The sequence below is a fragment of the Hyperoodon ampullatus genome (genome assembly GCF_949752795.1).
Source record: "Hyperoodon ampullatus genome assembly, chromosome: 17".
Lineage (NCBI taxonomy): Eukaryota > Metazoa > Chordata > Mammalia > Artiodactyla > Ziphiidae > Hyperoodon > Hyperoodon ampullatus.
Window position 1 is genome coordinate 40,418,079 of NC_136930.1, and position 27,218 is coordinate 40,445,296.

The 27,218-nt window shown below is 40.6% G+C and overlaps 1 protein-coding gene and 1 pseudogene across 2 annotated transcripts in view; one reads left to right on the forward strand and one right to left on the reverse strand.

Annotated features, from left to right (window-relative positions):
* CPQ (carboxypeptidase Q) overlaps positions 1 to 27,218 on the forward strand; it is a gene marked incomplete at its 3' end in the record, with an annotated part of 373,081 nt that overhangs the window by 308,723 nt on the left and 37,140 nt on the right. The window lies entirely within an intron of this gene.
* On the reverse strand, positions 1,222 to 3,788 carry LOC307065629 (large ribosomal subunit protein uL30-like; annotated as a pseudogene). Its single transcript has 2 exons — positions 3,676 to 3,788; positions 1,222 to 1,925 (listed from the first exon to the last, which is right to left on the reverse strand). The product of its transcript is annotated as a large ribosomal subunit protein uL30-like (transcript).

Consider the following 27,218-nt stretch of genomic DNA (forward strand, 5'->3'; position numbering starts at 1 on the left):
CATCACAATTCAAGAGATTTTGGTAAAATTGAGTTCTGATTGGGTAAGGACTTTTTACTATAGAAATGAGTTATATCTCAATTGTGTACAATAGACTCCTTAGTCTGGGTACTTTCATTGGCTTAAGATCCTTCCTTTGCTCAGTATTAAAGTTCAAAAATGACTACTTAACCGGATATTCTTGTACATTCCCCTCATGGGAATTTCTAACACAGTGAATTGTCTCCCTATTATCTCATTTTTATAGGAGAGTGTGAGATTGCATAATTCGTGGTAACTAAACTTTCTTTTACAGTATGACGTTTGCTATCTTAACTGTCCTATCAGTTCATAATGCCTAAATCAAATATGGTTGAGATCTGTGAAATCTATTAGTTGTGGATCATTTGTAATCTGGCAAGCTGTTGCCTATAATAGGACTAGTTATGAAGTATGTCCTCAGTATTCTTTCCTTTCTTCCTTCCTTCCTCCCTACTCCCTCCCTTCTCCCTCCTTCCTCCCTTCCCCTTCCTTCTTCTCTCCCTCTATCTCTCCCTCCCTCTCCTTCTCCTTCTTCTTCTTCTTCTTTCTGCTTTCTTTCTTTCTTTCTTTCTTTCCTTCCTTCCTTCCTCCCACCCTCCCTCCCCCTTTCTGTTTCTTTCCTTTCTCTCTCCCTTCCTTCCTTCCTTTCCTCCTTTCTTTCTTTCTTTCCTTCCTTCCTTCCTCCCACCCTCCCTCCCCCTTTCTGTTTCTTTCCTTTCTCTCTCCCTTCCTTCCTTCCTTTCCTCCTTTCTTTCTTTCTTTCATTTTTTTTTAAATGCACTTCTTTCTAATTGTATTTCAAGTTCTTTCCAAAACAAGGCCTTTGGATACCCCAGGTTCACTATGCCCCTGGGCCTGGTCCACTGCTGTCTTGTATTTATGTGTGGGTATTCATTCATTCACCAACATTAAATCCCAGGATAGGTGTGATAAAACATGACTCCCTCCTCCATGGCACAAGTCCTTTGCTGGTTTCAGAGGTGGACTGCAGTCTTTGCAGAAAACACACAGGAACGTTTTCTTGGAACTGAAGTGGGATGAAAAGTGCCTGCCCTGAACATCACCATCTTTTCCCTGACCCTTCCCCTCCAGTTTCTGAACATACAACAGAAAATAATCTTCCTTGAAGATACTGGATAACAATTCCATAAAACAAAAACACATGCTTCCAAATGCACTGTGCTTTCAGATATGTTGGTTTTAGTTCAGCTGCCGGATGAGCTGATTGATGCATTCACCTTGACAGCCAGATGAGCCCACTTCTTTGAGGAAGCCCACTCTATTCTTGGTAGTGTGACGGGCCACTGGGAGCTGGAAAGGGTGCAAGAACCCTGAGATTACCTGAAAATTCTTCCCCGGGAAGGCAATTTCGTGAATGAGGTCTTCCCCAGGTGCTCCTCAGTCACTGTGTTGTCTGTCAGAGGGATGATTTTATTCTTGACCTTGGCTTGTCCACGTTTCAAGATGAGTTCCTGAACAGACTTCAGATTTGGAAATCCCCAGGTCACATAAGTTTCCACTATACAAAGCGTGTTTATGGTTTGAGGGGTTACTTGCATAAAGACACCACTGAACATCTTATTCAGGCGAAGTCTTGCAATGGTCCTCTGCACCAGTAAACTCACCCCATTAATCCTTTCGATGCATACAACAAAGGCCCAGGAATGTTTATCTGGCACTTCTAAGCCATGAGGTTTCACTTCTAGTCTTCTGAGTCGCACCCTGTCACGTAGTTGCCGCCAGGAATCATTCTAGGAACCATTCTAGTCGCTTAAACTTGATCTCTTTTCCTTTCCTCTGCTCCTTCCTTTGCAAAAGTGCCTGCTTTGCCTGGGTGGCTTTCAGGCCCTGATAAGACTTCTTCTTTTTCAGGAGGTTTTTCTGAAACCAAAGGGATCTTTTTTCTTGGCTCTTCCTTGCCATCTTTCCAACTCTCTTTCCTTCCTTCCTTCCTTCCTTCCTTCCTTCCTTCCTTCCTTCCTTCCTTCCTCCTTCCTTCCTTCTTTCTTGTTGTAATGGCTGAAATAGTCTCCTGACAATTGAGAGAACAGAATCCTATGTAGAGATAGGCATGGCTTTCATCAATACCCAAAACTACCCAGTTATGGAAAGTTTAAACCTAAGTGGAAATGTTTGCTGGACACATTTATACAAAATCCACATTTTTTGCAGAAATAGTTTATTAAGTATCATTGATGCCATATTTAAAGAATGAAGGTACTCATAGATATCATTTTAATATCTTTAGTCAACATTACAGTGCAAAGCACAGATGGAGGGGTCAGTGATTCCACACTCACTATTCCTGACAGAAGATTTTATCTGAGATAACTGTAGTCATTTGGTATGTTAGCTTCAATTGCTGTAATTTCTCATCTTGTATTGGTGTAGACCCAGATATGTGTTCAGGTTACAGTTGTGGTTCACACCCTTGACTGAACTTTAAAATCACCTGGAGGCTTCTAAAAATATATCAGCACTGATGCCCCACCTCCAAAGATTCAGATTTAACTGGTCTGGCTGCAGGGTCACAACAGTTGCACAAGTTCAGGGAGTACATTTACCATAGAACATATTCATCCCTCAGGGCCCGCAACCTCCCAGAGCACAAGTCCATTGTGTTCCATGTGAAAGGTGCCTGCTGTACTTGTGCAAACTTGGGGCCAGAGAGAGGGCTTGAGCACACCTGGTTTTAGAAGCCCCCCAGGAGATTGCAATATACAGCCAGACTTGAAAACCATTTTGAGGAAAAACATAGCCTAAATGTTAAGAGCATGGATTTAGGAGTCAAGCAGAAATGGATTCAAAATCTTGCTTTACTACTCTCTAGCTGTGTGACCTTAAGAAAGTCATTTGACTTCTCAGAACTTCAATTTCTTCATAAATAAAAGGGTGATACCCACCTTGTGTGATTATATTCAAGAAAAAGATAAAGACAATCTGAGTGAAATGCTTGGCACAAAGTTAACTCTCAAGAAGCCACTGTTATTAAAGCATAATTTCTGTATTAGTCCAGACTCCTTCAGTACTAAGTGACAGAAATCTAACTCAGACGACCTGGAGCAAAATGGAGAATCTGAGCAAGCCACAAGAAGGGTAGGGCTGGATTTGGTCTTATGGACTCCAGCAATGGGATGCTCTTAGGACACGTATTCTCTCTCTCTGGTGCTTATTCCACCTTCTTTCATGGTGCCTTCATTCTCTCAAGCCAGCTGTCCCCTTAGAGGCTGAACTATGACCTTATGCAGCTCAAAACTCAAGACTTACGTCTTTACAGCCTGTTAAGCACAGAAGAGCCAAGTAATTCATCACATCCAACTCAGTTGGGAAAATCACAGTGGCCCAGCCTGGCTCCTTTGTTCATCCCTGTTGTCAAGGTGTGTAATCCTTAAAGTGGGGAGAAGTGGTGATGTGCAGATGAACACAGTAACTACCTTTATTTTCACTGTTGAGACCTGTTTCAAAATATATAAAATACATAAAACCTCTGCCATCTAGGATCTATTAGCAGATAAGGAAGGACAGCAGTGAAGTCCCAGAAGCAATAAAAAGAAGTACCCTGAATTTATAATACCTATTCTCTCAGCTCTTCATGACCTAAGATGAGTTTAGGGCAAAGAAAAGCATTTGTTAGACTTTTCTGGCCCAGTTTACCTGAGACACTCAGGTGACCAGGCAGATGCGGAGCTGGATAAGTTGATGCCACACTCCCAGCAATCCGCATGATTGAACACCTGAAGTGTTCTCTCCTGCCACCTCCACCCCATGGTCTCTCCTTACCTCTACAGATGGGAAAACTTAGGAGACTTATTTATAAGAACACACTCTACAGATGCACTGTGTATTTATCCAAGAAGAAGGCAATGAGAAAGAACGTCACTAAAGACTCAGAGACATCCTTTAACATTTGAATTGTTCTGACCACTTATCTAACATTTGTCTTAGAGAGGCAGCAAGTGTCATAAAAGAGGAACAGGCTTCATAGTTTTATAGCAGTGTGGCTTTGACAAGTCATTCAACTTCTCTGAGCTTCAGTTTCCTGATCTGTGAAATGAGGGCAATAATATTCCACAGGACTATTGTGAGAATTGAATGTATTTGATAAGTGATAATGTATTTGAAAGTCAATTGCACTCTACACAGTTGATCTTCAATAAGTGGTTTCAGTGTTTGGGGTTTAGTTTTATATTTTAAAAACTTATGGAAAAGGCCTTGCTATGAACATGCTTTCATGTATTTAGACCCAGTAGAGAGGGTGACTGGGCATATAGTTGAGTATTCTAGGAAATACTGCAAAAGATGCATGAGTATCATTGCTGCTCACTGACCTTTGGGTCTTAGCATGTTACTTTGTGGTTACATAAATGAGCGATGAAACTGCTGGCATTCACGTCAAGTGACCCTGATACTTTACTGGTTCAGCGGCCTTATTTAGGAAAGCACCTGACTCACTTCATTCTGACATGGTGAGCACTGCAGAGAAGAAAGCAAAGAAGAAAAAAGTCAAATGTTAATACCATTAGTAGCTCTTCTATGTCAAATGATGCTTCTGGGATTTTGAGGCCTCTTTACAGTTTCTATTCAGCCAAAGTAAATTGGTTATGGGTGGGTAAGAGTTGGTGGGAGGATTATATAAGTGAATGTGAAAAAGCCAACTGGCTCGTGGCCAAGGACACAGATGGCAGTCTCATTGAGTCTCTTGGACAACATCAAGCTCTGGATTCTGTGCTGTGGACTGACTGGGTATTCTCTGTTGGCAAGGAGCCTCATCCCAGACAGTGATATTCAGATAGTACGCATCAAAAATATATATAGTAGGCATCTTCTCTGACCTAAAAATGGGGGAATTACCTTTCTAAGCTTATACTAGTGTTAAGACTCCATATCCTAAAGCCCATATTTTTCCAGAAGTGAAAATTGCTTTTGGTATAAAGCAGAGATGATTCAAATGAAGGAGAATGAGATTACCTCTGCCTTTTAGGAACAAGAGATTAAATAGCACAGAATTGCCTATATCAAACAAACATGAGTAAAGGTCAGCTATGGATTTTAAATTGTTCCAAAGATTGTTACTTTGACATGACTAAAATATAGAGAGCAAATTGATGAGAATATCTCAGCAGTGAAGGAATGTATTTTCTTAATATTTTTTAACATCCCGTCTTGGTACAATTTTATTCCAATGTCTGCTAATACAACCACATAAATGCCTGATTTAAGTCATTTAAGTATCCCGTGGCAACATGATCTTGTGCTTCTCTCTTTCATTTCCTTCCTGTCCCTCCCCTTCTTTTTTCTTGAGAGAATCAGGAAGAGGTTTCCTATTTCTCAACTCTTGAATCTGTTTATGAAAACTGGAACTAAACAGTTTAACACAATTAAGCAGGATGCCTCATTCATCAAACCTTCATTTTTCTAAGACTCCAGCCTGTCAGTCACCAAAAAGCGTGTGTTAAGTGGAAGCTGTGCTTCTACTCTGTTGGCATGCTACATCTGTTGACAATTACAGAGGCACATATGATGCCATTCCTGTCATGGCATGTGCTTCCTGTGCCTCAGGTCACAGGCCTTCAGGGACATTTACAAAGTGTGTCCTGGAACTAAAGAGTTTAATTTTGCCTGCTAATGTGTTTATGTATCTTGTAAAGGAACTAATCATTCCCTTTTGATTTCCCTTATTATGGGGTGTGTGTGTGTGTCTGTGCCTGCACCAGAAAAGAACCATGCCATATAATAAGCATAAAGACCTTTTTCTCATACCCACCGACCTTTCTTGTAAACCGCTGCTTTTATTTTTTTTATTCTTTTGTCAAATAGCATATTTCTTGGCTTTTCTTGGATTTTATCTATTTTTTGAATACTACTGAATTCTGATTTCATATTTAGTCAAGATTTGGATCAGATTTTTTAAAAATATAATCCATGTAATTATAAGTCACTGGGACGCCCTCTGGAGTTATGCTTTCTTTCCTTTGGATCTCTAGTTGACCTGGGAGCATATAACTTTTTTCATTCTATAAGCCATATTATTCAAGAAGTATCTAGAACCCAGAAAAGTGGAGCTGAATTTACAAGTCATCTATCTAGGTATTTTATTGCTCTAAGCTTAGTACCTAGAATATTTGGCAATGTCCAAAGTATTGACCTTTTTTCCTGCTTTCATTCAGATATTTAGCACTGGGTATGCATGACTATAGGAATACTAATTTTTTTTTCATTTAAAGGAGAGGTACTGCTTTTTGGATATTGTGAGTACCTCATTAATATTATGAACAATTAAATGAATTGTAGAAGAGCTACCTGAAAGAGAGCTAGAAGATAAAGAAGTTCAGACTGAGTTTAAAGCCAATGGTAGTTTCATCCATGGTGGTTAATGGTGTTTCTTAATCTTTAAATATCAAGTGTGTTGTAATGCTTAATTATCCTTAATATCTAAATGAATTACCACCATATTGGAGAAGAGTGGAAGTGACCTACAGATTCTTTAGTGCTTGTTGAAGAGGAGCAGCTTGAAGAGTTTTGAGAATTCTACAGAAGAGAGGAAGCTGTTAGATCCAAGGTACCACCTTCTTCAAATGGGGAAAACAGGATGCACGAGCGTGCCTCTTCTCCAGCATTAAGTTTTGCATCAGTTTGATATTAAACTCAAGGATTTGTGAAGGAAGCAATTCTAATTGCTTGGCACTTAAAAAACTTGCTCTGTTAGAATTATTTTGAAAATTTGATTGCATTTTGAGTCCCGCAAATTTACCTGGAATAAATTTTTGCTGTACGCCTAAATCTGTCATTTAAATGCAACTATAGAATTCTCAGAGGAGAAAGGAAGCTAATATTTATTGAGGATCTACAAGATATTACATTCATTGTTTTATCTTCTCTTAACATCCATGAGTAGATATTGCTGTTTCTGTTTTACAGATGAGGAAACAAGCTAAGACTGCCTAGGAGCATTTTCCTAACTAACATGAAGTGTAGTACAATCTGAAACCAGCTCTGTATGATTGCAAAACCTGTTTTCCTTCTCTGCTACCTTCACATCCCTGAGATTTTGTTGAAAACAGTGAACAGTGACAGCTTCTTAGTTCATGTAGGCTTTATGATCAGTGCAGCCTAATTGGCCAAAGACGCACACCCAGCCTCACACCTGCAAATCAACTTGAGGACTGATGGATCTGGATTTGAGCCTGAATTATACCATATATCAAATAATGCTATATCCTCTCTCTAGTTTCTGCTTTGTAGCCAGCTTAAAATGTCTCAAAACTCACATTGTCCCAGGGGAATACTAAAAATGTTGTCATCTTATGTTAATTAAGTATATGCTCTGCTGTTTCATATTAATTAAATTCATGACACCTAAATTAAGAATCCTTCAGGTTGGCTCTTGAAGTGTGCTCTATCTCTGGCGTGGGAAGAGCCCATTTTGAGATGTTTCTACACAAAAGGAAAGAAAGCAGCCAACATTTATTGTTTCGAGCCCTTTTAACTATATCCCCAGACATAAGAGGAATCTAGTTTCTATGGAAGTTTTTTTTTCTTTTGTTTAACATCTTTAAAGGAGTGTAATTGCTTTACAATGCTGTGTTAGTTTCTGCTGAATAACAAAGTGAATCACCTATACGTACACATATATCCCCATATCCCCTCCCTCTTGTGTCTCCATCCCACCCTCCCAATCCCACCCCTCTAGGTGGTCACAAAGCACCAAGCTGATCTCCCTGTGCTATGCGGCTGCTTCCCACTAGCTATTTTACATTTGGTAGTGTATATATGTCCATGCCACTCTCTCACTTCGTCCCAGCTTACCCTTCCACCTCCCTGTGTCCTCAAGTCCATTCTCTAGTAGGTCTGCATCTTTATTCCTCTCCTGCCCCTAGCTTCTTCAGAACCATTTCTTTTCTTTTTTTTTTTTAGATTCCATATATATGTGTTAGCATACGGTATTTATTTTTCTCTTTCTGACTTACTTCACTCTGTATGACAGACTCTAGGTTCATCAACCTCGCTACAAATAACTCAATTTTATTTCTTTTTATAGCTGAGTAATATTCCATTGTATATATGGGCCACATCTTCTTTATCCATTCATCTGTCGATGGACACTTAGGTTGCTTCCATGTCTTGACTATTGTAAATAGAGCTGCAATGAACATTGTGGTACATGACACTTTTTGAATTATGGTTTTCTCAGGGTATATGCCCAGTAGTGGGATTGCTGGTTTGTATGGTAGTTCTATTTTCAGTTTTTTAAGGAACCTCCATACTGTTCTCCATAGTGGTTGTATCAATTTACATTCCCACCAACAGTGCAAGAGGGTTCCCTTTTCTCCACACCGTCTCCAGCATTTATTGCTTGTAGATTTTTTGACGATAGCCATTCTGACTGGTGTGAGGTGATACCTCATTGTAGTTTTGATTTGCATATCTCTAATGATTTGTGATGTTGAGTATCCTTTGATGTGTTTGTTGGCAGCTGTATATCTTCTTTGGAGAAATGTCTATTTAGGTCTTCTGCCCATTTTTGGATTGGGTTGTTTGTTTTTTTGATATTGAGCTGCATGAGCTGCTTGTAAATTTTGGAGATTAATCTTTGTTAGTTGCTTCATTTGCAAATATTTTCTCCCATTCTAAGGGTTGTCTTTTCGCTTTGTGTATGGTTTCCTTTGCTGTGCAAAAGCTTTTAAGATTCATTAGGTCCCATCTGTTTATTTTTGTTTTTATTTCCATTTCTCTAGGAGGTGGGTCAAAAAGAGTCTTGCTGTGATTTATGTCATAGGGTGTTCTGCCTATGTTTTCCTCTAAGAGTTTGATGGTATCTGGCCTTACATTTAGGTCTTTAATCCATTTTGAGTGTATTTTTGTGTATGGTGTTAGGGAGTGTTCTAATTTCATTCTTTTACATGTAGCTGTCCAGTTTTCCCAGCACCACTTATTGGAGAGGCTGTCTTTTCTCCATTGTATATTCTGGCCTCTTTTATCAAAGATAAGGTGACCATATGTGTGTGGGTTTATCTCTGGGCTTTCTATCCTGTTCCATTGATCTATACTTCTTTTTGTGCCAGTATCATACTGTCTTGATTACTATAGCTTTGTAATATAGTCTGAAGTCCAGAAGCCTGATTCCTCCAGCTCTCCTATTCTCTATCAAGATTGTTTTGGCTATATGGGGTCTTTTGTGTTTCCATACAAATTGTGAAATTTTTTGTTCTAGTTCTGTGAAAAATGCCATTGGTAGTTTGATAGGGATTGCATTGAATCTGTAGATTGCTTTGGATAGTATATTCATTTTCACAATGTTGATTCTTCCAATCCAAGAACATGATATAGCTCTCCATCTGTTTGTATCACCTTTAATTTCTTTCATCAGTGTCTTATAGTTTTCTGCATACAGGTCTTTTGTCTCCTTAGGTAGGTTTATTCCTAGGTATTTTCTTCTATTTGTTGCAGTGGTAAATGGGAGTGTTTCCTTAATTTCACTTTCAGATTTTTCATCATTAATGTATAGGAATGCAAGAGATTTCTGTGCATTAATTTTGTATCCTGCTACTTTACCAAATTCATTGATTAGCTCTAATAGTTTGCTGGTAGCATCTTTAGGATTTTCTATGTATAGTATCATGTCATCTGCAAACAGTGACAGCTTTATTTCTCTTTTCCGATTTTGATTCCTTTTATTTCTCTTTCTTCTCTGATTGCTGTGTGGCTAAAACTTCCAAAACTATGTTGAATAAGAGTGGTGAGAGTGGGCAACCTTGTTTTGTTTCCTGATCTTAGAGGAAATGGTTTCAGTTTTTCACCATTGAGAATGATGTTAGCTGTGGGTTTGTCATATATGACCTTTATTATGTTGAGATAAGTTCCCTCTATGCCTACTTTCTGGATGATTTTTTATCATAAATGGGTGTTGAATTTTGTCAAAAGCTTTTTCTGCATATATTGAGATGATCATATGGTTTTTCTCCTTCAGTGTGTTAACATGGTGTATCACATTGATTGATTTGCATATATTGAAGAATCCTTGCATTCCTGGGATAAACCCCACTTGATCATGGTATATGATGCTTTTAATGTGCTGTTGGATTCTGTTTGCTAGCATTTTGTTGAGGGCTTTTGCATCTATGTTCATCAGTGATATTGGCCTGTAGTTTTCTTTCTTTGTGACATCTTTGTCTGGTTTTGGTATCAGGGTGATGGTGGCCTCGTAGAATGCGTTTGGGAGTGTTCCTCTCTCTGTTATATCTTGGAAGAGTTTGAGAAAGATAGGTATTAGCTCTTCTCTAAATGTTTGATAGAATTCTTCTGTGAAGTGATTTGGTCCTGGACTTTTGTTTGTTGGAAGATTTTTAATCACAGTCCCAATTTCAGTGCTTGTGATTGGTCTGTTTATATTTTCTATTTCTTCCTGGTTCAGTCTTGGAAAGTTGTGCTTTTCTAAAAATGTGTCCATTTATTCCAGGTTTTCCATTTTATTGGCATATATTTACTTGTTGTAATCTGTCATGATCCTTTTTATTTCTGCAGTGTCAGTTGTTACTTCTCCTTTTTCATTTCTAATTCTATTGATTTGAGTCTTCTCCCTTTTTTTCTTGATGAGTCTGGCTAATGGTTTATCAATTTTGTTTATCTTCTCAAAGAACCAGCTTTAAGTTTTATTGATCTTTGCTATTGTTTCCTTCATTTCTTTTTCATTTATTTCTGATCTATCTTTATGATTTCTTTCTTTCTGCTAACTTTGGGGGTTTTTTGTTCTTCTTTCTCTAATTGCTTTAGGTGTAAGTTTAGGTTGTTTATTTGAGATATTTCTTATTTCTTGAGGTAGGATTGTATTGCTATAAACTTCCCTCTTAGAATTCCTTTGCTGCAACTCATAGGTTTTGTGTCATTTTGTTTTCATTGTCATTTGTTTCTAGGTATTTTTTTATTTCCTCTTTGATTTCTTCAGTGATCTCTTGGTTATTTAGTATCGTGTTGTTTAGCCTCCATGTGTTTATATTTTTTCCAGATTTTTTTCCTGTAATTAATATCTAGTCTCATAGAGTTTTGGTCAGAAAAGATACTTGATATGATTTCAATTTTCTTAAATTTACCAAGGCTTGATTTGTGACCCAAGATATGATCTATCCTGGAGAATGTTCCATGAGCACTTGAGAAGAAAGTGTATTCTGTTGTTTTTGGATGGAATGTCCTATAAATATCATTAAGTCCATCTTGTTTAATGTATCATTTAAAGCTTGTGTTTCCTTCTTTAGTTTCATTTTGGATGATCTGTCCATTAGTGAAAGTGGGGTGTTAAATTCCCCTACTATGATTGTGTTACTGTCGATTTCCCCTTTTACGGCTGTTAGTATTTGCCTTATGTATTGAGGTGCTCCTATGTTGGGTGCATAAATATTTACAATTGTTATATCTTCTTCTTGGATTGATCCCTTGATCATTATGTAGTATCCTTCTTTGTCTCTTCTAATAGGCTTTATTTTAAGGTCTATTTTGTCTGATATGATTATCACTACTCCAGCTTTCTTTTGATTTCCATTTGCATGGAATATATTTTTCCATCCCCTTACTTTCAGTCTGTATATGTCCCTAGGTCTGAAGTGGGTCTCCTGTAGACAGCATATATACAGGTCTTGTTTTTGTATCCATTCAGCTAGTCTATGTCTTTTGGTTGGAGCATTTAATCCATTTACAAATATGGTTGTTATCGATATGTATGTTCCTATTACCATTTTCTTAATTGTTTTGGGTTTATTATTTTAGGTCTTTTCCTTCTCTTTTGTTTCCTGCCTAGAGAAGTTCCTTTAGCATTTGTTATAATGCTGGTTTGGTGGTGCTGAATTCTATTAGCTTTTGCTTGTCTGTTAAGGTTTTAATTTCTCTGCTGAATATGAATGACATCCTTGCTGGGTAGAGTAATCTTGGTTGTAGTTTTTTCCCTTTCATCACTTTAAATATGTCCTGCCACTCCCATCTGGCTTGCAGAGTTTCTGCTGAATGATCAGCTGTTAACCTTATGGGGATTCCCTTGTATATTAGTTGTTGTTTTTCCCTTGCTGCTTTTAATATTTTTTCTTTTTTTTTTTTTTTTTTTGCATTACGTGGGCTTCTCACTGCTGTGGCCTCTCCCGTTGCGGAGCACAGGCTCTGGACGCGCAGGCCCAGCAGCCATGGCTCACGGGCCCAGCCGCTCCGCGGCATGTGGGATCTTCCCGGACCAGGGCACGAACCCGTGTCCCCTGCATCGGCAGGCGGACTCTCAACCACTGCGCCACCAGGGAAGCCCAATATTTTTTCTTGTATTTAATTTTTTTAGCTTGATTAATATGTATCTTGGTGTGTTTCTCCTTCGATTTATCCTGTATGGGACTCTCTGTGCTTCCTGGACTTGATTGACTATTTTCTTTCCCATGTTAGGAAAGTTTTCAACTATAATATCTTCAAATATTTTCTCAGTCCCTTTCTTTTTCTCTTGTTCTTCTGGGACCCCTATAATTCGAAAGTTGGTGCGTTTAATGTTGTCCCAGTGGTCTGTGAGACTGTCCTCAATTCGTTTCATTCTTTTTTCTTTATTCTGCTCTGCTGTAGTTATTTGCACTATTTTATCTTCCAGGTCACTTATCCGTTCTTCTGCCTCAGTTATTCTGCTATTGATTCTTTCTGGAGAATTTTTAGTTTCATTTATTGTGTTGTTCATCATTGTTTGTTCGGTCTTTAGTCCTTCTAGATCCTTGTTAAACATTTCTTGTATTTTCTCCATTCTATTTCCAAGATTTTGGATCACATTACTGTCATTACTCTGAATTCTTTTTCAGGTAGACTGCCTATTTCCTCTACATTTGTTTGGTCTGGTGGGTTTTTGCCTTGCTCCTTCATCTGCTGTGTGTTTCTCTGGTTTCTTATTTTGCTTAACTTACTGTGTGTGGGGTCTCCTTTTCTCACACTGCAGATTCATAGTTCCTGTTGTTTTTGGTGTCTGCCCACAGTGGGTAAGGTTGGTTAAGTGGGTTTTGTAGGCTTCCTGGTGGAGAGGAATGGTGCCTGTGTTCTGGTGGATGTGGCCAGATCTTGTCTTTCTGGTGGGTAGGACCACATCCAGTGGTGTGTTTTGAGATTTCTGTGAGCTTATTATGATTTTAGGCAGCCTCTCTGTTAATGGGTGGGGTTGTTTTCCTGTCTTACTAGTTCTTTGGCATAGGATGTCCAACACTGTAGCTTGCTGGTCGTTGAGTGGAGCTGATCTTAGCGTTGAGATGGAGATCTCTGGGAGAGCTTTTGCCATTTGATATTATGTGGAGCTGGGACGTCTCTGGCGGACCAATGTCCTGAACTCGGCTCTCCCACCTCAGAGGCACAGACCTGACACCTGGCCGGAGCACCAAGACCCTGTCAGCCACATGGCTCAGAAGAATAGGGAGAAAAAAAGAAAGAAAGAAAGAAAGAAAGATTAAAATAAAGTAGTTATTACAATTTTAAAAATTATTAAAAATTTTAAAAATTTAAAAGTACTAAAAAAAAGAAAGAAGAGAGCAACCAAACCAAAAAACAGATCCATCAATGATAACAAGCACTAAAAACTCTACTGAAAAAGAAAAACAAAAAACGGACAGACAAACCCTATGACAAATGGTAAAAGCAAAGCTATACAGACAAAATCACACAAAGAAGCATACACATACACACTCACAAAAAGAGAAAAAGGAAAATAGAGAGAGAGAGAGAGAGAGAAAGGAAGAGAGCAACCAAATCAATAAATCTACCAGTGATAATAAACTCTAAACTCTAAATACTAAACTAAGATAAACATAAAACCAGAAACAAATTAGATGCAGAAAGCAAACCCCAAGTCTACAGTTGCTCCCATGTCCACTGCCTCAATTTTGGGATGATTCGTGTCTATTCAGGTATTCCACAGATGCAGGATACATGAAGTTGTCTGTGGAGATTTAATCTGCTTTTCCTGAGGCTGCTGGGAGAGATTTCCCTTTCTCTTCTTTGTTCGCACAGCCCCTGGGGTTCAGCTTTGGATTTGTCCCCACCTTTGCGTGTAGGTCACCTGAGGGTGTCTGTTCTTCACTCAGACAGGACGGGGTTAAAGGAGCAGCTGATTAGGGGGCTCTGGCTCACTCAGGCCGGGGGGAGGGAGGGGTATGGTTGCAGGGCGAGCCTGTGGCGGCAGAGGCCAGCATGACGTTGCACCAGCCTGAGGCACTGTGTGTTCTCTCGGGAATTTGTCCCTGGATCACGGGACCCTGGCAGTGGCGGGCTGCACAGGCTCCCGGGAGGGGAGGTGTGGACAGTGACCTGTGCCTGCACACAGGCTTTTTGGTCGCGGCAGCAGCAGCCTTAGCATTTCATGCCTGTCTCCGGGGTCCGCGCTGATAGCCGCAGCTCACGTCAGTCTCTGGAGCTTGTTTCGACGGTGCTCTGAATCCCCTCTTCTCGCGCACCCCAAAACAATGGTCTCTTGCCTCTTAGGCAGATCCAGACTTTTTCCTGGACTCCCTCCCAGCTAGCTGTGGTGCACTCGCCCCCTTCAGGCTGTGTTCAGGCAGCGAACCCCAGTCCTCTACCTGGGATCCGCCCCGGCAGGTGAGCAGACAAGCCTCTCGGGCTGGTGAATGCTGGTCGGCACTGATCTTCTGTGCAGGAATCTCTCCGCTTTGCCCTCCGCACCCCTGTTGCTGCACTCTCCTCCGTGGCTCTGAAGCTTCCCCCCGGTGCCCATCCCCTGTCCCCACCAGTGAAGGGGCTTCCTAGTGTGTGGAAACCTTTCCTCCTTCACGGCTCCCTCCCAGAGGTGCAGGTCCCGTCCCTATCCTTTTGTCTCTGCTTTTTCTTTTTTCTTTTGCTCTACCCAGGTACGTGGGGAGTTTCTTGCCTTTGGGGAGGTCTGAGGTCTTCTCCCAGCGTTCAGTAGGTGTTCTGTAGGAGTTGTTCCACGTGTAGATGTATTTCTGATGTATTTGTGGGAGGAAGGGGATTTCCACGTCTTATACCTCCGCCATCTTGAAGCTCTATGGAAGTTTTTAATAAACCTCATTATTTGACAGTTAGTCAAATGTCTTGAATACGGCATTCCTTCATTATTTATTTTTCCAATTATGGTTATGTGTTAAGGCTCTTTGGATGTTGTTTGCCCCCCAGGTGGTGGTAAATGACCATGACTGCTAATAGGCTGGCTTTCACAGGTGCTTGTAAACAACTGCCTCATATATTCAACAGGCATTCTGTGCGAAGGGCTGGGAAATTAGATAACCTGGCAAGTCTCTCCACATCTAATATCTATGATAATGGCTGCAAATTACATGGGACGAGAGGGAATCAAGACAGCCTATGGCTCCTGGATTGGGCAGGCAGCTGCCTCTGGAGTACACCTCTCCCGGCGCTGGCTGCTGAGGTCAAGGGCTTTCACCCCTGCCTAACGAGCAGTCCTTCCTCAGCAAGTCTTCACCACCCCCAACGTGGCAGGCTCTTCTCTTTATTTTAATCTTTGTTTTGCTGGTAATTAGCATTATATCTTGAATAGTCAATTAAGAAATCCTAAACAGAATTTAAAATTTTAAAAGCTTGTCCACTAGGAAACCAGTTGCATTAATTTTGTGGACTGGAGGTAAGCTAAATTGGCCAAGTTTGTGCATTCATAACTTCATTCTAATCCTCAGTATCACAAATGCAAAAGGCTGTCATTAAATTTGAGAACAGACAAGAACTGGTATTTCTTAATATGAGTGTTGAAAGATTAATTCAAAAAGATGTCACTAAAAAACACAAAAGGTTATTGCTAACATGGGATATTTTATATTCATAGTCTGTACCTGGTTTAAAAAATTCCTATTTGCAGTACCCAATTTAAAAAGAGGTTATACATTTAGGGCACGTTATCAAATTTTAAATTGAAGTAGTTATAGTTATCATTTTGTTCTGGTGATATGCAAGCACAGTTTATAAGATAATATTGGAAGCTTCTTTTCTCATCAATGGATATTTGACTTCCAGTTATTAAACATTTTACATCCAAACAGAAGTTAAAAACAGAGAGAAAAAAAGGGAGAAAATGAGGGTTTTTTAATTTCACCTATTTTCTTCATAGTATGACTTCAAAAGAGAAAGTACTTACTTCTTTAACAGTATTTCATACTTCGTGTTTGCCCTAAAAATATTGATGGCAAAGAGGAAATGCTAGTGATGAAAGCAGTGGTAATAAATTTCAGGTAAGTAGAGTTAATTTATTATTTGCCAAGATGAGAGTGGGGTAAAAATGTAAATATTTCACCTTTGATCAATGGAATTTTAATTTTATAAATAGCTGAATACCTTGATTTAAACATCTGTAGCACATTTTAAACATCTGTGCTCAAGATGACCATTTGCGAAAAGGAAGCTAAAAGGTTCATTGACTTCACTTCATACCAGTTGTCTGGTTCTCTATACTGCATCAGATCCCAAATGAGACCTTTGTAAAGAGAGATTTTACACAACTTGCTTGCCTTAGTTTAAATTGTGTAACCTAGAATGGCTTTTTAAAATTTAGTAATTTTAGTGATTTTGCTATGAGTTTTCAAATGTTATACAATTGTTGAAGAATTGAAACTTATCGGTTTCATCAGTGAAAGTGAGAATAATTGAGATTTAAATACTAGACAGGCTGTTGATGCTCTTAGCTCTGTTACTGTAGGCCCTTCTCTCTCTTGTGTTTCCTTTATTAGTTCATGAGAGATTTTTGCATTCAGAACCTAGGGCTTGGTTTAAAAAATGCTGCTTTAGGGTAACAGACTGGTTTGTAGCATTATTTTCATCACACTTGGTTAATTTTAGCCATTGATAGCTTTAAAAGCTTGATTAGAACTACTGCATATGCAGGAAGAAAAGCAATAGATTGTGTATAGCATAGCTATAAAATATAAAGTCCAAGCTATGCTTGAAATAACTTTTATAGGTGACCCTTCTATTTAAAAATAATAATAATATATAATATTAGACTCCCAAGATTCCTAGGTAGCCATTGCTAATAAGAAAATTGAATTGCTTCTATCTACCCTTACTGTAGATTTGTTTCTTTTCTAAAAGCACAGGCCTAGAAGCAATTTTAATAATCCAGAATATATCCTAAGTCCCTGCTTCAATTAAGACCAGACCTAAGGCCACAGATTCTGCTAACATCAAAATAGCTGCTAGTTCCCGCTATTACTACAGGGGTCATCCCCCTGCCCCATGAGCATAAGAACAGCAGTTTTGTTATAAGAGGATCTGAAAAACCTCTGGATCCCTTTATGCTGGAGATCTATTTATTTTGTAGTCAATACAAACTAAGAGGGGCCCTTCTGAAATTTTTGCTTGGTGACTCCTGAATTAAACATCTGCCACTTTTTCCTTTTCAACACTATTCCTAATGTGTATTGAGCTCAACTTAGGATAGGGTCTGCGGGGGGTGTTGATCTTTTCTTTAACTTTGAGTGGCTTTTTGCAAACATTTGCTTACCCTGGACCAGTAGTATTCAAACAATGTAATTGAGAAGCTCTTGTAAAACTTATTAAAAGTGCAGGTTCCTGGGCTTCCCTGGTGGCGCAGTGGTTGAGAGTCCGCCTGCCGATGCAGGGGACATGGGTTCGTGCCCCGGTCTGGGAGGATCCCACGTGCCGCAGAGTGGCTGGGCCCGTGAGCCGTGGCCGCTGGGCCTGCATGTCTGGACCCTGTGCTCCACAACTGGAGAGGCCACAGCAGTGGGAGGCCCGCGTACCGCAAAAAAAAAAAAAAAAAAAAAGTGCAGGTTCCTGAGTCCCATACCGGAAACACTATTGTAGTAAGTCTGTGGTGGGATCTCGAATCTTCACTTTTCTTAAGCTCCCCTGATGATTAAGATGTAGGGTGTCTGGGAACCATCCTTTGAGGAAGAGGATGGGTTGAGTCCTTACACGTTCAAACAGCAACTACCTACTGCAACCACCTAAGAATCAGATGATCTAGGCAGTGTTTTCCCAGGTTTATTAATGTTATCAGGTTCAGAACCAAAGACTACTTGGCCTGAAAGCAGTTTGGTAGCTACTGAGAGGGCTCTGGGGTGGGAAGACCTGGGTGAGTTCCAGGGCCCTGTTGATGAAGCTCTGGCAGTGTTGAGTGACTTATTACCATGACTCAGTTTTCTAGTATATGAAGGGCGATAATTATCTTTGCCTTCTACCCACCTAATACCAATGCTCTGACAAATGTTGAGGCACAACTTGTGAAAATCAACTAACTCCTACATGGTACAGTAGTGACATAAGTAACAGATTTCCAGAAACCAAACACCCATAGAAAACCCAGCATTTTCCTTATGTTTTACAATAATTTCCCTGAGTTTTAGATGATGGTTTGTAAGACTATTTCCTCAGAGACTTTGCCCATAACTTTCAACTTTACCTTCATCCTGTCTCAATTCATCTCTATAAAGATATCGAGATGCCAGATTACATGTCATGTTTCCAAACCAGCCTCTAACTGGTACCCTTGGAAATCTTACATTTCCCATGCTCAGAACCTAGGAGGTCAACCATATTTGACTCACTGAAAATAGAAAACAGCTGCTGAGATAGCCTGAGATAATATATGGGATAAAAAGTCAGGTTAAACCACAAAGGCCTTCCCTTCCCTATCATGAGTCAGTGTGTGGGTGCCTCTATACAAGACTTCATGCAAAAGAGAAGGAGCTGAGTGAGGGAAAGCTCTCAAGTGGTTCTTTGGAATTGGAGTTTTTTGAAAGGTAGCATCCTTGCTTCCTCACTAGAGGAACCTCTCTCATTGCTTTACCCACTTCATCCTTTCCAGACATTATGTGCCCTTCAGAGCAATGTGCAGCAAGAGTGCCTGTCACCTCTGCTTTGTCAAAGGCCAGGGAGATGCCTGTGGTGGAATAAGGCGGGTCTGTCACTCGTTGCACAGGAACTTTGTTTTAGTCTGGACTTACTTATACAAAACTATGAAGTGGCTTGTTTTGACTCACTTTGTCAGTCCAGAATGCCCTTGTCTGACGCTGGTGTTCTGTGAGGTTCTTCATGTGTCCAGCAGGAGAACAAGGCAGCCTGGCTTCTTTAACAGCCCTGCCATCTACCTGTAAGTGTCACACGAGTTCCCGGATGTCAGGGGCTGCTATCTTCTTTTTCAGAGCAGATGTCCTGATGGTATAAAATCAGTTTTGAACAGTATGATTTTTTTTGTCGTGAACATTTCAGGTTCTCTTCATAGGTGCTGTTTTTTTAAGTTAATTTCAGCTTTGCCATGGTTTGTTTATAATCAGTTTATCTGTTCTCAAGTTGTTTGTCCCTAGCATTTAGGAACTTATGCGCTTGGGATATTTAGGGACTTAGAAACAGTAAGAAGAGTGAGGAGAGGTTCCCCCACCATGAAGCAGTAGATCAGTAGGGAAATTATAAGGAGGAGCAAGGGGATATAATAGAACTGCCATATGACCCAGCAATCCCACTACTGGGCATATACCCTGAGAAAACCATAATTCAAAAAGAGTCATGTACCACAATGTTCATTGCAGCTCTATTTACAATAGCCAGGACATGGAAGCAACCTAAGTGTCCATCGACAGATGAATAGATAAAGAAGATGTGGCCCATATATACAATGGAATATTACTCAGCCATAAAAAGAAACGAAATTGGGGCTTCCCTGGTGGCGCAGTGGTTGAGAATCTGCCTGCTAATGCAGGGGACACGGGTTCGAGCCCTGGTCTGGGAGGATCCCACATGCCGCGGAGCAACTAGGCCCATGAGCCACAACTACTAAGCCTGCGCGTCTGGAGCTTGTGCTCCGCAACAAGAGAGGCCGCAATAGTGAGAGGCCTGCGCACCGCGATGAAGAGTGGCCCCCGCTTGCCACAACTGGAGAAGGCCCTCACACAGAAACAAAGACCCAACGCAGCAAAAATAAGTTAATTAATTAATAAACTCCTACCCCTAACATCTTAAAAAAAAAAAAAAGAAACGAAATTGAGTTATTTGTAGTGAGGTGGATGAACCTAGAATCTGTCATACAGAGTGAAGTGTCAGAAAGAGAAAGACAAATACCGTATGCTAACACATATATATGGAATCTAAGAAAAAAAATGTCATGAAGAACCTAGGGGCAAGACGGGAATAAAGACACAGACCTACTAGAGAATGGACTTGAGGATACGGGGAGGGGGAAGGGTAAGCTGGGACAAAGTGAGAGAGTGGCATGGACATATATACACTACCAAACGTAAAATAGATAGCTAGCGGGAAGCAGTCGCATGGCACAGGGAGATCAGCTCGGTGCTTTGTGACCACCTAGAGGGGTGGGATAGGGAGGCTGGGAGGGAGGGACACGCAAGAGGGAAGAGATATGGGAATGTGTGTATGTGTATAGCTGATTCACTTTGTTATAAAGCAGAAACTAACACACCATTGTAAAGCAATTATACTCCAATAAAGATGTGAAAAAAATAATAATAAAATTAAATTAAATTTAAAGAAAGTATGGAATAGATGGGTGGACAGACAGATGGATGGATATAAAATATCAGGCCCATCTGAACTCCTTGCCACCCACATAAGCTGTAATTATCCTGAATACCCCTAAAACCAATAATCAACAAGGTACATGATTCCTCCCATTTTATGATTTCTTTGTTTATGTATGTACATACATACATATGTATTCCACCTGGTACTGACACATAATACTGAAATCCTGGGCTGCTAAAATTATGAGAAAAAGCAGCTAATGTTTCAGGAGATTTTCTTAACTAAGGGGAAAGTAAGTAGAAAACTGTTTGCAACATGTGGTTTTAATCCCCATTACCTTTGAAATCTATCAGAAATCTCTTGTCAACTGTTGTTATCCTCAGAATCATAATGTTTGAAACCTCTGAAATGTTCATTTTCATAGAAACATAGAATAGAGTCAGGGTGTTAAAGATTCATTCCTTAAAGACGCAGATATAGAGAACGGACTTGAAGGCACAGCAGGGGAACGGGAAGCTGGGACGAAGTGAGAAAGTAGCATTGGCATATATACACTACCAAATGTGAAATGGATGGCTAATGGGAAGCTGCTGCATCGTACAGGGAGATCAGCTCGGTGCTTTGTGACAACCTAGAGGGGTGGGATAGGGAGGCTCGGAAGGAGGCTCAAGAGGGAGGGGATATGGGGATATATGTATACATATAGCTGATTCACTTTGTTGAACAGCAGAAACTAACACAACATTGTAAAGCAATTATACTCCAATAAAGATATATTTTTTAAAAAAGAAAAAAAGTGCATTCCTTTTCCAACAGGCACTTCTGTAGAAACACTCAGTAGAGAGGGATCCTTCCTCAAGAGGTGTGGGAAAGAGCCCAGTGATGCCACATGAGTGGCATCAATAGCTACAGAGGCTGAACTGTCACTCAATATTTAGTACCCTGGACACAGGACAGTGATCCCTTTTCTTTGCTGGATTCTTTGTAAGGGCTAAGCCTACCGAGAGGTTAAACCACCAATCAAAATTTGAAATCTTTAAGGGAAGCTATTTGCCTGCAATTTCTTTTCTTTCTACTTTAAAGCCTTGTCACAGCCAATATCTAGAGCCTGTGGCATGATAAGGTATGAGGCTTCATAAACAAAGGTAGGGAGTGACCTTGGTAAGCCCCTCCTACCGTTGGGGTATGTGAAAGCCTCCTTGCTCCTTTTTTCTTTTCTTTTCTTTTTTTCTTGTTTCATATCGAGCATTCTGAAAAGAATAAAATTCTTCTCTGATAACTCTTATAAAACACTTTTGTGCTTGGCTCTCCAAAGATTAAGAATTGGACACATCATTCTCCATTCATTTCTCAAGTGTCAAGAGAGAATTGAGTTTAAAGGCTCCAATTCCCTTGCAGGTTACCCTGTTGATGTAGATGAATTAGTATTCAACAGAGCTTTGGGAAAATCTCAGATGATCTGCAGGTTTGCAAATTGTTCAGACTCATAATGAAATCCCAGGCTGAGGAAATCACTAAACAGTTCATGAGCATGAGCTTTTCCCCAGATGTCTGGACATCTTGGATCAATTTTGTCACTGCCTTCTTTGCCTCTAGACATTCAAGGACTGCTTGAGAAAGTCACATACACACCAACTTGGTGCCGCTGCAAACTCATGGCCTCCAAACATAGCTGGGCCTTCAGTGAGGCCTCCTGCTTCTGCTATATGTCCTCAGTCACTTCCTCTCCCAAACCATCTCCACCGACATCCTCCCGTTCTCCATTTTCTCCCTCACTCAGGAAGGGCGGTCCATCATCCATCCTTTCCCACTCTCCCTTTTGGATACAACAGGGTGTGTGTCTCTCTTCTTATCCATGGCTATGTTCTGGGTCCTGTACCCTTCCACACCCTCAAGCACCTCAAACTGACCATTATAGTTTCTATTCTATAGCTTCAGTCCTTTCTCTTCCTTAAAATGTTTCCCTTCAAAATATAAAATATTCTCAGGTCTTTAGCATTAAAAAAAAAAAATGTAAACACCTTTACGTGACTCCGTGCCCTTCCAGCTCTGTTCTTTGCAGCCAAGCTTGTCTCCTCGCATTCATTCCTTTTCACACTACAGTCTGAATTCCACCTGGGACAGTCCACCAAGGCTGTGCTTCCCAGGATTCAATGGTCCTTCTTTTGCCCAAATTGAACAGGCCCACGCTAGTCCTTTCCTTACTTGATTTTTCTGAAGCATTGGCACTGTTGAGTACCACCCACATCTTGAAACTGTTTACTTCCTTAGCTTCTATGCACTTCTCTTTCCTAGTTTTTGTACCTCCTTTTCCCCATTCCTTTTCAAGTCCCTCTCCTTGTGCTGGTCTCTTCAGTGTTAGTATGTATAAGGTATCATCCTTAGACTCTTCTTATTCAGTTCACTGTTCCTAGAAGATAACTCTATAGATCCCCAAATCTATATCTCCAGGTGTTAAAATCCATGTAGCCAACATTACCACTTGGATGCCCTATAGGTACTTAAACTCAACATGCCCCAAACTGAACTTTTATCTCACTCTCACTGCAACACATCTCTAGGAAGAGCAGAGCATCATCCTAGTCACTCAGACCTGCAAGCTTTGCACTGACGTAGATCTCTCCTCCTCATTCATCCCTCTCCATTCAGTCGATCCCCAAGATATGCCAATTCAACCTAAATATAGCCTCTTCTCTGCTCATTGTGCTTTAAGTTAAGGTATTCAAATTTCTCATTACTACATTGTTTCTACCTAGTTTCTAAAATGTGGCTTCTCATTGGTTTCTAGGCAAACCCTTGAGCAAGGCATATAAGGTCCTTCACGACCTGACACCTGCCAAATTCTCTAGCCTGGTCTCTTACCAGCTTTCCATGTGGACCTTCACTCTGACCATAACATCCTACTAGAAGTTCCTTAAAAACACTAAATTATTTCACACCTCCTCCTTTTATATACTGCTCCTTCTTTGCTTCTAACATTCTTCCTTTCTAATCCTCCCAGCTAATTTCTAATCTTTTAAGGTTCAGCTCAGATATCTTCTTAACATGCTCATTCAGGAAACGTTAGCAATTATTATAGTTGCTGTTTTTGTTATTATACCTCCATTTAGTATGTAAGGCTGTTCGGTACCCCTCCTCTGTATTCTTCTCATAGTAAACCTATAACACAGCGTTATTATATGTACATTGTAATCGGCTACTTGTTTTTCTCATCACCTAGTTCTGAACTTCAACCATCTCACTTTAGTCATTGTTCTACTTTACTCACTTACATTACCTACCTGGACCCTAAAGGCATTTGGGTTTGCTCTCCCTGTTTAAAATAAGAAAGACCGGGCTTCCCTGGTGGTGCAGTGGTTGAGAGTCGGCCTGTCGATTCAGGGGACACGGGTTCGTGCCCCGGTCCGGGAGGATCCCACATGCCACGGAGCGGCTGGGCCCGTGACCCATGGCCGCTAAGCCTGCATGTCCGGAGCCTGTGCTCCACAACGGGAGAGGCCACAACAGTGAGAGGCCCACGTACTGCAAAAATAAATAAATAAATAACAAAGACCATTAACAATTTTCTAGTGAAATTCTTCTTATGGTGGTAATAATTACATTTACTGAGTTCTTACTATATGCTAGGCACTCTCTAAATGTTTTACATGTGTAATATTATTAATCTCTTTTAATGGGTGAGGGAACTAAAGATGAGAGAGGAAAATACCTTAGCCAAGTGATACATCTTATAAGCAGTGAAATTTGGATTTGAACAGACGGAATAGTAGTTCAGAGCACAAAAAGAAAGGGAAAATATGTTCCATGCCCTGGTACTAACCTTACTCCCTCCTATTACTTTGTGAGAGAGATACTGGAAAGGTCAATTCACATGTTTATTATGTATCTAATTTGCGATTGAACTGGGTCTTTGAATAAAATACAGTTCTGCCCTCAAGTTTGCCACCTAGAAAGGTACATAAGATATGATACCACAATAGCTAGGAAAAATATTATAAATGGTAAAACTTACAAGTGATATGGAAATGGAAACCTGAGGAAGTTTAAGCGTGGTTGAGGAAAACTCAGGAAAGTCTTTTTGGAAGCGGTGGCATTTGATATGTGCCTAAGTTAGGTCCTCATGGGTGAAGGTGTCCAAGGGCTGAAGAGTGGATGAGATTTAGAGGGTGGTTATAGGGACCAGAGCAACAGCCTCATATTACCTGGCTTTATGGCAGAGGAGTAAAACAAAGGCAAAAGGCTTCAGCAGAGTCTTTCCCCCTCCATGGAGGGGAAGAAGAGAATGTAGTCACTCATGGCTCAGGACCTCTTGGTTGCTGCCGTGCAGGCATCTATGGAAGCAAGGAAATATGCCCCAGCAACTTTAAACTGACATCTGCTTCCCTCCCCCAACTCAGTCCGTTCGCACGTTAACTGGTCTGTCCTGGACAATGAGGTGAGGTGTTTTTTTTTTTTTTTAACATCTTTATTGGAGTATAATTGCTTCACAATGGTGTGTTAGTCTCTGCTTTATAACAAAGTGAACCAGTTTTACATGTACATATGTTCCCATATCTCTTCCCTCTTGCGAATGGTATCTTAACATCCCGGGAGAGACTTGAGCTATCCCGAGGCCTCAAATTTGAACCCTATGGTTCTAGTCTTGAGAAAGGTGTTGGTGCCCTTTTTCCAAGCTATCACGTTATGTCTCTTCTGCCCAGAAAGCAGCCCAGTGGGCTGGGCTCTTCTACTCCATGGGCTTCTCAGGAGGTCGCAAGGACTTTTACTCACTGAGTCTGATTTTTTGTTGTTGTTGTTTAGTAGAGAACTATTTTTTGGATGCATTTTCATAGGGAAAATAGTTAATGATCATAGGCAACCTGAAGTTGGTAGTGGCCAACTCTGACACGACTAATTGGTGAATGTCAACCTTAGACTCACTTCTTCTAATGTCTAAGTACACAAAGAATCATTTTGAAATGCCTTGCTTGCTATTTATTTGATGCCTTGCATATGGAAAATGTTTAAGAAATGGCATTTGTGATTCCGTGTGCACATATACAAAAACGTACATGATTGGAATGTCTAGTTTTGTAGCCCTACTCTCTGTCAGGAATCAGAGGATTCCAGGTCCCTATAACTAACACAGAATTCAATGGCCTTTTATTAGTCAGGGATGTAATGCTGGCAGCTACAACAAACAACCCCAGCTCAGTGATTTAAAAAATAAACATGTCATTCTTGCTCGTGTCACAGTCCAGTGGAGATCAGTGTTTTTTGGAGGAGACATTGTGTACCACATAGTTATTCAGGGACTCAGACTCCTTCCATCTACTGGCCTTGCTGTGCCCCAAAGCCTCAGACCCTTGAAGTCCTCCACTGAAACCTCCGCATCTATTCGGAGAGAGGGAGAGAGGGATAGAGAGAGAGAGAGGGAGAGGGAGAGAGAGAGAGAGAGAGGGAAAAAGGGAGAAAGGGAGAGAGAAAGAGAGGAAGGAAGGAAGGAAGGGAGGGAGGGAGGGAGGGAGGGAGGACACTGACAGTTACAAGAAAGGGGTTTGGAGCCAGGCCTGGAAGCAACACATTTCACCTCTGCCCACATCCCATTGCCCAGAGCAAGTTACATAGCCCTGTCTAGGTACAAGGAAGCTGAGAAATGTAGCCTTCTTATGTGTTCAGGAGAAAAATAAAGTGGTTTGGTGAACACATAGCATTGTCTCTATCACAGTCTGTATCCTCTTTATCATTCTAGTTATTATGCATATTTTGAAAGTTTCAAAGTCTCCCTCCCCCACTCTCAGCTATCAATAGAACACTGGGAATACACAAATAATACCATTTTCCCAAATTTGCCCTACCTACTTTTTCCTTGATCATGGCTTTCTGCAGCTGCTTCTGATTTAGTTCAGTTCAAAAACATTAGTTAAGGTCTTACCATGAGCCAATCACTGACCTAGGTCCTGGGGAGTCCATCACAAACAAGACAGTCTCTGCTCTCCAGTTGCTCAGTCTATTGGGGCCAGCCTTACCATGTCGTATTCTAACATCAACTCCAAAAGTCTTTCTCCAGTGCCTTTCTCCCTTTCAGACTGCTTCTAGGTCCTTCAGAGAGAAGGCATAGTCCCCTCTCCACATCAGCTCTAGACAACAGCTCTTTACAGAAAGCCTACTTGTTCCTCCAGGGTTACTCTCTGTTTCAAAAGGTTCAGAAACCTTCTACAAACATCCCTAGAATTAATTTTCAGAGGTAAGGGTAGATAGCATAACCCAGTGCCATACGCCTACTTATTGCTAAGATTTTCTTTCGATTATGTCCTGAGGCATGACACAAATTCACTGTGTTCCCGGGTTCAAGGTGAGCTCTCACACTTATCTGAGTGGATCTGGCTGTCCCAGGGCTGGCATCACATGCCTCTGGAGGAAGCTTGCTCTAAGGTAGAAAGAAGAGTTGACAGTAGCCCCAAGTTCCCCTTCTCATGTCCTCCCATAGGGCAAAAGGGGTATTTATGCAAATCAGGTCCCACAGACAGCCACTGGTATCTCATGATTCCTCAAGGGAGACGTGTATATGTATGTGTGTGTGTGTGTGTGTGTCTACAAAATTCAGAGAGAAATTTTGTGGAGGAGACTGCCTTAGGCTTTTAAATATGTTTCATTTAACACAGCAACCAAGGATCTTTTTAAACCACATTTTAAAAACATTCAAGATGCCAAATTTTCCAAGATGAATTCTCTGGAAGAAGTCC